This window comes from Mizuhopecten yessoensis, unplaced genomic scaffold (genome assembly GCF_002113885.1).
Source record: "Mizuhopecten yessoensis strain PY_sf001 unplaced genomic scaffold, ASM211388v2 scaffold431, whole genome shotgun sequence".
Classification (NCBI taxonomy): domain Eukaryota; kingdom Metazoa; phylum Mollusca; class Bivalvia; order Pectinida; family Pectinidae; genus Mizuhopecten; species Mizuhopecten yessoensis.
This window is the reverse complement of record NW_018403543.1, coordinates 1,969,086-1,981,942: the sequence shown is the minus strand read 5'-3', so window position 1 is coordinate 1,981,942 and position 12,857 is coordinate 1,969,086. Positions and strand designations below refer to the sequence as shown.

At 36.2% G+C, this 12,857-nt stretch overlaps 1 protein-coding gene across 5 annotated transcripts in view; it reads left to right on the top strand.

The window, feature by feature from the left end:
• LOC110449221 (prostaglandin E2 receptor EP4 subtype-like) overlaps nucleotides 1-12,857 on the top strand; it is a 67,140-nt gene that overhangs the window by 19,872 nt on the left and 34,411 nt on the right. For 2 of the 5 annotated variants that reach the window (XM_021495934.1, XM_021495943.1), the window contains exon 2: nucleotides 9,915-10,071. The exons of 2 other annotated variants lie outside the window; for them this stretch is intronic. The gene's annotated coding sequence lies outside the window, so the exon portion shown is untranslated. Of the gene's footprint in view, nucleotides 1-9,168; nucleotides 10,072-12,857 lie in introns of those variants that run through there. One more of the 5 variants, XM_021495970.1, reaches the window with a different exon arrangement.

The window sequence follows — 12,857 nt, the reverse complement described above, 5'->3', positions numbered from 1 at the left end:
GTTTTTTACTTGTTACGACTCCAGTAGTAACTGTGAGGAAGTAAAATTACACGTGTTTGATAAAATATTGCATATTCTCGGCAGTTGTGGTTGATTTCGCAAATTACACTTCAAGGCTCCCCTTGCCAATCTTCCATTATTGAAATTTTTCATGGTTAAAATAGAGTTCAGTTAACGTCTTTATTTTCATTTTGGTGTATCTATTTTAAAATAAAAGTCAACCGTGAGAAACGGAGAGGATGAGTGCGCTTAGCAAACGATTTTGTGTCAATGGCGGCTCAGCAATATATGCACCATGCAACACACATAGGACTCCATTGTTAGATAAAAGCGTACGCTTTTTTATACTGTGAAGTTCTATGGCGTTTGCTATACCAATAATGTACTGATGTTATGACATTGATTCTTTAAATGTCGTGCGCAGATAACGTGAATACATGAAGTTGTGTACCCTATAGTGTTAGAGCAAATGTTGATAGATATAATATTTCAGTTGTATTTCAAACCAATGAATAGACAGACAGAAAACAATACACGGTAATCCATTTAAAATTGAGACTGGCTTGTGTTATAATTGAACAGAGAAAACCTATTGAAGCGAAATCAGATGGGTTTACAGGCACTCCAGAAAAAGAAGTCAATAGAATGGTGACATGTACTTTGATTTCTGGCGTTTTACATCTTTACAATTACTGCTGATGGACCATTGCTTCCCGAGGGTACCTTACATCTAGTACATTGTAATCGATTGATTGTTCTCATTGATAGAAACCCCGCTGTATGCTGCTTTTAAATGTCTGAATATGTCTATATTTAGAGTTCGAAGTTTAGAAAGGGCCTCCCACTTGTTTGAATATGTATTTTGCTGTTAATCTTCCCCACAAAAATAATAAGAACGATTTCATCCTTATTTGTTCTATATTTTTTTACATTTTACAGATGAAGGTGTTGTTCCAATGAAAACTATTCAAACTTGTCATAAATTGTTGACACACCCGAAGCAAATTACTCTTCGGCAGTTTAACTTCTTCAATTTAGTGTCGCCACGTGTTTGAAATTTAAATGTTCGTGTATTCCTTGGACAGCGCAATTTCTTTAAAAATGCTAACATTGTTTCGGCAATCAACGAGTCGATGTGTCTACATGCTACAAAACAGGCACAACGTAGGCGAGTAATGATTCATGCGACGAACTGAAAAGGCACTAGAATAAGTAAGGACGGGTAGTAAAATAGCATTATGTCGGGAATCCGTTGGACGTCAGCTTTACAGCCATATTGTACTACACAAAATGTCTCCCAGCCTTATCGTTTAGCCATATTGTACTACTCAAAATGTCTTCCAGCCTTATCGTATAGCCATGTTGTACTACACAAAATGTCTCCCAGCCTTATCGTTTAGCCATATTGTACTACACAAAATGTCTCCCAGCCTTATCGTTTAGCCATATTGTATTACACAAAATGTCTCCCATCCTTATCGTTTAGCCATATTGTACTACACAAAATGTCTCCCAGCCTTATCATATAGCCATATTGTACTACACAAAATATCTCCCAGCGTTTTCGTACTACACAAAATGTCTCTTAGCCTTATCGTATGGCCATATTGTACTACATAACATATCCCTACTGACATACATGTACTATACAATCGTATTGCACTACAAACAATGGCATAGTGTAAATAGTTAATGACAAAGTCGTTATGTATTTACCTTCAGAGTAATAAGTGACAGTATACACCTATTGCCCTGGTGTGAGGGAGACCTGAAGAGTTGTTTCCCCGAGATAAAACATGTTTTCCGAGGATTTGAAAATATTTGTCTTTTAGCCATGTTGTACAACACACAACGATCCCCTGTGTGTCACTGTTGTGACTTACCTGTTCGCCCTTATTTCATTAGGTCTGGTAGCATATATACTACAAATACCTATCACTGTCAGTGTTTTGATTGTACATCAAATTGAACAACAATTATAGCCCTTCAAGTTCTTCAGCTATTGGGAGGTGGAATCTCCTGTTCGCAGCCATTGTTGTTTGGGTGTCGTCCGGAACACATCGGGCGTTAGAGAGTCTAACAAAGAGAGACAACTCGTCCGATGATGTGCAAGGGGTTTCGAGAGGGATACTCGACAGGGAAAATGGATCGCGTGAGGGAGACTCGATGTTTTGTAATCCTGTCATGTGATGTGTTTAAACAAATCAGACATGCTGTAAAATCGACGAGAAATAATAATACGTTTTGGCCTTGACTTCGTGGTTGGTGTCGTCGATGAAGCAGAAGACACCCTATCCATCTGACACGCCTGTACTTATTATTCTTGTATTATGAAGTGATATGAAGGTCGAGGTTTTGATTATGTTCATTAGACCTGGATTTACAGGCGGGTGTCGTCGATGAGCAGAAGACGCTCACCCTCCGGAACACCCTGTCTTATTTTCCTTGTTCTTTTTAAGGGTCTCCATATTAATCTTTCCTTTGATCATGTTTGGCATAGTTTTATCGAATCAAATTATGAATTATGATTTTGTTGTCCACTCAGTATTCCTTTGTTGGTTTTTAGTATCGGATCAGTTCCACTACAAAACACGATGATTTGAAAATATCGTATGATTTTATTTTAACCTTAAATACTCAGGAGTTTCTTTATCATTCCAAGATGAAGATGAAATGGTTAATATGTTAGTATAAATTTTCACGAACTCTCCTAAGATCCGGGGATGAATCCGACTGTTCGTTTTAGTTGTACATGGACTATTTCGGAAAAAATCGTTAGACTTACTATTTCGTCTTCTCTGTAAGTTTAAGTGTTCCCTTAACAACGATAGATCTTTAACAAAAATGTGGTATACATATAAATTGCAAATGTCACCATGACAACAACATGATGTACTCAAAAGCTGTCCCCGAAACAATGTTCAGTAAGAGAAAAGATAAATTTAAAATCAATCATCTATTGTATGAGGTTTTGGTTACCATCATAGGTATAAACATATATCCTTACGCTTTGTTTACTTTTGTATCAGTGTACTAGCTAAAGAGGTATAACAGTGCGTCAAGTAACTACTGTACATAAGTGTACCCTACCGTCAAATAACTACTGTACATAGGTGTACCCTACCGTCAATAACTACTGTACATAAGTGTACCCTATCGTCAAGTAACTACTGTACATAAGTGTACCCTACCGTCAAGTAACCACTATACGTAAGTTTAACCTACCGTCAAGTTACCTTTGTAACCTGTACCCTACCCTCAAAATACCGCTGTTCGTAAATGTACCCTACCCTTATTGTACGTAAGTATAGCCTATCGTCATGTTACAGCTGTACATAAGTGTACCCTAATGTCAAGTAGCCACTGTACATAAGTGTACCATACTGTCAAGAGCCACTGTACAAAAGTTTGGTCTACCGTCAAGTTACCTTTATGACCTGTACCCTACCCTCAAAATACCGCTGTTCGTAAATGTACCCTACCCTTATTGTACGTAAGGATAGCCTATCGTCATGTTACAGCTGTACATAAGTGTACCCTAATGTCAGGTAACCACTGTACATAAGTGTACCCTAATGTCAAGTAACCGCTGTACGTAGGGGTACCCTAATGTCAAATTACATTTGAACGTAAGTGTACCCTACCGTCAAGTTACATTTGTACATAAGTGTACCCTTATGTCAAGTAACCGCTGTACGTAAGTGTACCCTACCGTCAAGTTACATTTGAACATAAGAATACCCTACCGTCAAGTTACATTTGAACGTAAGTGCACCCTGACGTAAAGTTACATTTGAACGTAAGTGTACCCTACCGTCAAGTTACATTTGAAAGTAAGTGTACCCTACCGTCGAGTTACATTTGAACGTAAGTGTACCCTACCGTCAAGTTACATTTGGACGTAAGTGTACCCTACCGTCAAGTTACATTTGACCGTAAGTGTACCCTACCGTCAAGTCACATTTGACCGTAAGTGTACCCTACCGTCAAGTTACATTTGAACGTAAGTGTACCCTACCGTCGAGTTACATTTGAACGTAAGTGTACCCTAACGTCGAGTTACATTTGAACGGTAAGTAACCGCGACATTTTGTCACTGTGAATGTTAAGTGCTTTGGAAAGTTTCACTGAGATTACATCGGCGGCTTTGCAAATATTTCATACAAATAGTATTGAAATACATTTTAAAGTGCAGATATTATGCAACATGAATATATATACTTAGTAATCGTGTGTGTCATCAAAACGATGTGCATCACTCACTTTCATTGTACATGGTTTCACGGTCTTGTTCAGTAAATCTCACTTATGACCTGAAGAGCTTTACTTATAAAATTAGGCAACGTAACTGACGGTATCGAAAAGCGAAGGAATGCACTACAAATGAAAAACACATACTTGAATGCGTTGATTAATATGCCCTCCTTTAAAGCAACGGACGTTTTTCTGTCTTTCTGGCGGCAGGTGAAACGCTATATCACAAAGAGGCTCTTAACTTACTGAAACCCAAGTTTCCATGCCAAAATACGATTTATTTTTACACGACAGCATGGAACCGGAGTCCTTAACTATCATGACTTGTAAAAAGTAGCAAACTTATATCAGAATTTTACTATGCATATCATGTTTAAGCAAACATTGGACCGCTTTACTAAATGTAGATGTACAAAATGTATAAACATACGTCAGCAACATTGTAGTTCTAGTTTGTCGTTGATCCATGAGTCCTAACTCTTGACAAAGCCGGTCTCCATTCCTTTGACAAGATGATATTGATCTCTAATGCCAAACTCTAGACTGAGCCAATGATATTTCGTTATTATGTCTGATATTTTACGTCTATTGGTCAACTCCTGTCTCATCCAGAGTGGGGCACATTACGACTTTGGTTGGTGCTGATAGTTTTCTTCGTTTTAGTATTCATTGCCAATCAGCATATTTTAGCAGAATGTGACGTTGATCCGTACGGCCTGAATTTTGACAAAGCAGATGTTCTGGCGTTGGTATTATGTCAGATTATCGAACAACAGTGTTATTTCTTATCATGTTTAAATTAGCTCACCCTAATATGACACTGTTTAACACACAAAAAAATCCTATCTGGGAGATAATTGTGATTTAACCTGGCCTTTACATAAAATTCGATAGTTGAACTTTGTTTATTTTGGAAACCTGTGATTTTTCCCACATGCGTTCATACCAATTGTTTTACCTTCTTGTTTCATATAAGTATCAGGTTTTATATTGGTCGTTGTTATGCGTCATGTCATCTGCAAGCATCTACAGAATAAGTTCATGTAGTACACAAATTATTATGTTTACATTTCCATTGCATGCTCCTCTATACGCATTTCGAAAACAATACATTCATTGACCAGCGTCATTTGGAGCTTCTCCTCAAAGATCATGAGACAACCGTTCGAAGCAATCATTTTGGCAACGTCAAGTTGTTCCGAGAATCTCGTTTGCACTAAGGACACAGACATTTTAATATCTAAAATAAGTGAAAATCTTAAATTTGGTCAATAATAACAAAACTAATTAGAATGTATATATAATGATTGAACTATATCTTTTCAATATTCATATGCGGTTTGAATGCATATCGGTTACATTATTTAAGATGAAGCCCTATTTTGTACTACACGAACAGTTGATTCCTATTTGTCGCTGTTTATTACGGCGTATATAGTATGATTTCGTGATCGCTTTAAGTTAAGAAAAAAGATTCACAGAAAATGAACAAATAGATGATATAACCTAATGTGTTTTTTTTCGGTTATCTAGATATTCGATCTCCCGCTAGAAGATTATTTCCAAAAGCAACCGTACTGATTTCTCGTGTTAGTCCGTACAGTCTGTTTAATGCAAACTGTGACATTTAGCTATCCATACAAAAATCTGTTTCAAACCATCAATCAACTTGAATCATTCGTGCATGGCTTAACAAGATATCAGAAGTGATATATACCACATGTTGATGTGGATTTTAGATTTCAGTTAAACATATCTAGGATCAGGCTAATTTACCCTGATGTAAATATTGATAAAGCTTTAGTCTATAGAGATCTTTGCTGTCTATGTATAATCTAAAGCAAGAAAATCTGGGCCAAGACCTTGTAAACTTTCAGCAGCTGGCTTCTGGCTTTCATTGTATCTTGTCTGCATATATGCGATCTGTATCACTAGTCAGGCAAGTCAGTCATTCTTCATTCTGGAACATATTCCAGCATTTGTTGCCAATATTCCAATGCTTTTGTTTGCTTGTTTGTTTGTTTATTTTTTTGTTTTTTTTAATTTTTATTATTCATCCTAACCATCATATGCACAAAACCCTTTTAATCGTAATGCGCTGGTATGGCGATATCGTAGATTTAATCTTTAAAGGAAGTTTTGTTGTTTCACTAAGATATGTATGATCATGAAGAAGGCGTTACGTGTTCTTTTCATGCCTAATTTTGTGAACCACTTACCTATTGCTTTACATTGAGCGCTACAGCTACCAGGAAATGAAGCACATAATTCAAAATTGTATTTGTTGATGCAGAAAACCAAACGGAGTTAATCTCATACTGCATCACCATAAGATGATAACGTTCTTTTGGATTCATCAGGGATTTTGAAGATCAAAAGTGTACAATGTTCCAAAAATAAATGTAAAATACAGCGAAAAAAGGAAGGGATCTGCTAACAAAACCATTTTTAACAACTTTTGGTCACGACATATAATTCGTACTGAAGCTAGAATTTCAAGTAAACTTTGCTGGGATAAATTCCTGCTGTAAGGCTACAGCCAACCTCGGGGAATGATGTAAATATGAATGTAAAATATAAGAGAAATATATTTCAAGCTCAATATGCTGTATTGCATTCCAGTAGTGAACAGGTGCATTGCAAACACAGTTGTGCTATACGTATATTCAGTGTTATTGTTTATGTGAATATATTTATTAATATCTCATTTATATTCGTTATATAGTTTACAACATAGTTCCGTCTTACATGTAGCTTACATATAACCGTACTTCAGATCTAACCCAATCAAGTCATGTTGTTATTCAAAATCCATTGCTTCCTTGTTTTGCAGCTTCCGCAGCTGTATTTTATTACCTAAGAATAACTTCAGCATGTTCTTGGTTTACACCTCGACTTAAAATGGTTCAGCTGGAATCGTATAACAATTACAATGTTATAACTGGTAATCAAAAAATTCAATAAGGTAAAACATTTCATGAAATGTCGTACAATGCGAGGAAACCCTACTATCAGTTTGAATATTATTTTTAAGATACTGTTAAAGAATATGTCAGACAATTGGCAATATGAGTGAATGCTAAATAGGATTCACTTTCAGAATAGGATAACTCTATCATGTCCATCATTAAAAAGAATTAGCGGTTTGAAAACTAAAATGAATACGAAACACAGGTCGGCATTCTTGACTCCGCTGTCGCAACTAACCCCAAGGATCTGCTTAGTATGGGACTGCGTTCCTGGTCGGACAATATCTGTAGAGTTCAGTGACAAGATTAGCAGGCAGACTGTAGGTATTTCTATGGGAGACAGCTATGTCTCTCGCCTGCCCAACTTGCATTTGGGTTTTCTGATGAGACTATATTGATCGAAGAAACTTCACAGGACGGGTAACAAAAATATCACTTTACTTCACCTTCAAGTATAGTCAATACATCAAAATAGTCCGAAAATTATTAGCCATGTCAATCGTATATACACTCCTGGGCTCGAAATCAGAACATTGGGCGGTCTCCATCTGTCTCTTGTATAGACCTTCAAATACACCTTGACCAACATAAACGGCTTACTATAGGTACGATAAATGTGAAGGTTTCGATTTTCATGTCCTGAAGTATCCCTTTCCTGAAAGTAACTACCTTTCTTCTCCCATCTACGGTGTTAACATCTCACAGTTGATTCGGTTGTCAAAGATTTCCTCCACGTTTAACGATTTCTATGATATATGTCAGAGAGATTCAGGTTGATAGAGACTGTAAACTAGAATTGTGTTCGCCAGCACACGACCAAATTAGTAAATGTTCTACTTCATTGTGCCATATACATGTCTATGATTACAATTATGCTAATTAACTTGCCTTTTTTAATTGTCACCACAACAGCCCTCATTTTGGGGACGTGACATGACTTATGTTTAACCCAGATTCACACGGCGGGTATCGTCGATGAGGCAGATGACGCCTTCCCTTCTGGAACACTTGGTCTGATTTCCTTTCATGTTTTAAAGGGGTGATATGAAAATCATTTCCTTGTTGTGTCGATTTTGATTTCGAATTATGATTCTGTAAGCACATCCTTATAAATATAGGTAAAATATATAGTCTCAATTTTAAGTTACTTTTAAACCTACTTGGGGTCAAACACTATCCATGCATAATGCAAGTTGTTTCCGAACGCCTATACATACAATAATCCTTCGACACACTTAAGTATTTCTAAAATTACGGTTTAGAATCATTAACTTGCAACATCGATCATTTTATTTCTCTTTAGTTTTTTTTTTTATATAACCAATATTGAAGATGTAAAAACGGTCGGCAAAAAAACAGTTTGCTTTACTTTTTTGTGAAAGTAGACAAAAGGAAAATTGTTACGACGAACAAAACAACCAATATTAAAATATAACTTTCTAATTCAATTTGTTGATGCTATCGTTTGATAACTACAATTGGACTCGAGTAAATGTTACATAATTGACTTTGTCGATTTTTAAATTAGGTTGTTTCAATTTTAGCTAGACATTCTACAGAAAATCGAAAGTTAATTATAAAAAGTACCTGTATATATGGCTATGTGCATTATCTACAGGCCTATGGGTTTCCGTTCCAGTGTCACTAGCTTTGTATATCTAAATGACATATCTGACCTCAGTGTATGTCTGCGTTGACATATAATTTATAACATTTTGTGCGATTCTTTTCAATGAAACCTCTATAGAAAAGGTTTACGCCCTTTATGACGTTATCCTTTGTCAGATAAACTATTAGTAGTGACTGCATCAACGGAAACCAATATGTTGCACTTACCAAATAAGTCAGATACGCGTCAAACTGAAGTGGGTTATGTTGAAGTGCATAACATAAATTCTGGTGGGTTTTTTTTTATAGAAAATCACGTTCGATTTTCGTTTATGGCAACAATGTCCATACTTTGTTTTAATTGAACTGTAACAGTAAGTTGGTATCTTTGTTTTTGCTGCATATAACTTCACGCTGCAATAGGGTGCGTCAAAGCGTGACTATTTCAGGACCAACCCCTGCTGTGTTGATTTTATTGTGTGAAACACATGCGTGTATTTGAACAGGAAGCAGGTGGAACGTAAACATCCTATGAATTTTATTCATCGGCGGAACTTTGTACATGTATGTTTTGTATAGAAGATCACGTTCGATTTTCGTTTATGGCAACAATGCCAATACTTTATTTTAATTGAACTGTAACAGTAAGTGGGTATCTTTGTTTTTGCTGCATATAACTTCACGCTGCAATAGGGTGCGTCAAAGCGTGACTATTTCAGGACCAACCCCTGCTGTGTTGATTTTATTGTGTGAAACACATGCGTGAACTTGAACAGGAAGCAGGTGGAACGTAAACATCCTATGGGTTTTATTCATCGGCGGAACTTGGTACATGTATGCTTTGATAAATTACATATTGCATCAAGACTCTGAAAGCATGAGAAGTGACGTTAGCCATTCAGAACATTTAGTGGAAAGTCATTTAAAAGCTTTGAACATCACTGACATGTTAGGCGTGGTGTAGATTTTCATTCCTGCGGTATTTAGTTCATGCAGCAAACCCTCGCCACTTCAAAGCGGCCACCCCGCCAGTTAAACGTTAAGCGGCCATTTACTAATTGTGGTCATGCATTGTACATGTAGAGTGCTGCAGACGTGTAGGCGCTAACCACAGAGCCACTAATCGAATGTGACAGCCGAGACACGTGGAACGAGGCATACACAACTTACTACCAGTAGTCAACAGGACAAGTAGGAAAGCATTGTCTTCGACAGATATGTCCTCACTGCTGAGAAAAAGGTATGTGACATAAACCGTTTTGAAATTACATGTAGCTACTTTTAGTTAATATACTTCGGTACGGAACTGTCCTTTAAATGTCAACTGGCAATCTTTACAAATGCATATGTGCTTTCATACATGATCGTAAATGTGATATCGATTCTGTTTGATATTAGTGCTTTATATTTGTTTTGAATGTACGTGTGTTTTTACAGTAAAATCACGATGGTGGACACGAAAATCCATTCAACAATATAATTACGATTTAACATCATTGATCATATCGCAGCGTAAATATGTATGATAGGCTTCATTTTAAACAGATACAAACATTATGTTTGGACCACTATGTTCTCTTCTATATACCGTCAGTATCAACGCCAAACACACACTGAATTTTACCATTACAACTGCTACCGTGAATGTCTCTATCAGGACATGCTTGTTATACACTTTATGAATGCAAGACGCGTGGCATTAATACCAAGGGACTTGGATGCTTAAGTTTATAACTATCCCTAGCTTATTGAGGTAGACCTTATCGCGTACGCACAAACTACTGGATTCCAATGGTAGAAGTCGAAGCTTAGTATAAACATTTCAGATTTCTGTTATCCTATTTGTCCTTAACAAATGAAATTAATTAACCTGAAAGCGTCCTACAGTCAGCTGAGGTCGTTATACTCTGATGTATCACTAACCACTGATAGCGTTGTGTTTGTTATGTGGTTTCGATGTCACTCTGTCTTTGTCTGAAGCTTTGATGTAATCTATTGTAAACTATAAAACAACAGCTGCCAGACAATCTTGTCAATAAGTTTTGCCCAAACCAACACTTAAGACTTTTGTGCACGAAAATCGATATTAGCCTATAATGAAAAAACTGTAATTATATTAACTGAATATATATGAAATTACAGACAATCGGTCCATATGAACTGTTTCATCCCATTCGGGGATTTGTTGATTACAACTTGCCATAACCAAAACATTTAATAACCTCAGCGATATAGTGTTTTGGGATCATAATTCTAGTTTATGAACACGACTGTTTTAGAATATATTTTATATGGGGTTCCGTCATCTTTGTTGAAACATATTTGTGTAACCATTAATCTATAGCAGCATGCACCATTCTAACGTTGTTTTATGTTACATAATAATGATATCTACATGGATTTCTTCTTTTAAAGCCATAAACCTCGGATCGTAAATCAGAAAGTAAAAATGTTTTTTTTTATATAAATTTCGTGTTTCGTGTTTCGTGTTTCGCAGACAATTACCAGTAAAACACATGCAATCACCGACGTTACACACACAGGCACACTTATGATATACACATATAATGGAATTTTATGTAGATTAATGTCAGACTCATGAATCGATATTCGTATATTATGAAATTGATTTTAATTGATTTTCTACGCGTTTAATGTTCCAACGGTCATTTTGCAATTGACCTGGACAGGTTCACATGATGAATTCCTCAATACATTATATGAGAGGACTTATATAGGCTAAGCCTGTTGTCTCATCCAGTAGCCTGTTACATGAAACTCCCGACTATACTGTTATCGAGTTCAAATAAAGTTTAGCACTATCACATTCCTACTTACATGACCTAGGATATCAAACATTGTATGCAGTAGTAATAGCGTTATGGTGAATAAACCGGAATAACCCTTTCTTAATGAAAGCAAAATTGATTTATCCAGTCAACTACAATCGATTTTGTCCACAAGGCGTATCACATTTTTACTGGTTGAAAGCAGCATGACCTATATCTTATTTAATTAACAGCAACGATGTCAAATCACGACTAATAGATTAAAGAAACGCAAAATTGAATGGCTGTTTTATTATTTATACATTCACCTGAAGTTCTCCTGACAGGTCTCTTTGATCATAATTAATAATTAAAGCTCAATTGCAAATGACAGTAAACACTTAGTGATTTCAGTTTTTACTGCACAATTCGGTTTCTAATTTGCTGAGACTGTTACCGCGACATTCAAAGCTCTCCTTATTCATGTATAACTCAGAGGCTTTCCATTTTTACCGGGATCTCTTTTATACTTGGATCTTAGTAATCATATTGGTGTGTTGTAAAATCTGTTACAATTTCGTATATAACGATGTAAGGAGTTCGTCAAAACCAAGACAACTCAAATGTAAGCACAGTGAAACTTGAATACAGGTCCCTGAAGATTTGTGTTAAATAAAGTGGAGACTTGTTTGCTTAAAAATGAAGATTGTTTGATATGTAGTGGAGCAAAACCTTGCTAATGATCACTCAAATAATTCGGAAACCAACCTTTATATTCAGTTCTCAGTTATTCAGTGTAAAATCGTTGGTTCGTCCTAAATCCTGCTACGGTCATTGATGACCAAAGTTTCCAAAACATTTTAGAGTTTAAATTATTTACCAATTTTGTTGGAAATGCTATGTTTTTTGACTATCAAGCTACTGTTACAGCGTATATGCAGTATGTCTAGTGGCGCCTCATCAAATGGTTAATGAATTCCAGATAATACTTGTATACTGGATAGCTGTGTAGATGGTTAGGGTGAACATTTTACACGATCATTTTGACATTGTTGAGGTTTTTGGTGGGTTCCAGTAGCCAAAACGTTAGTGTTGGATTTTGCTCATGATGAAGGAACACCCATTTGAATCATAAAAAAACAAATGTTTTATCGCTTCACCGACATTTTTTTTTTTAAGTTTGTACTATTCGGCCATCGTGATAAGGACCCAATTCTGATTGCTTCGCCAATACAGATACAACATATCATTTGTGTAG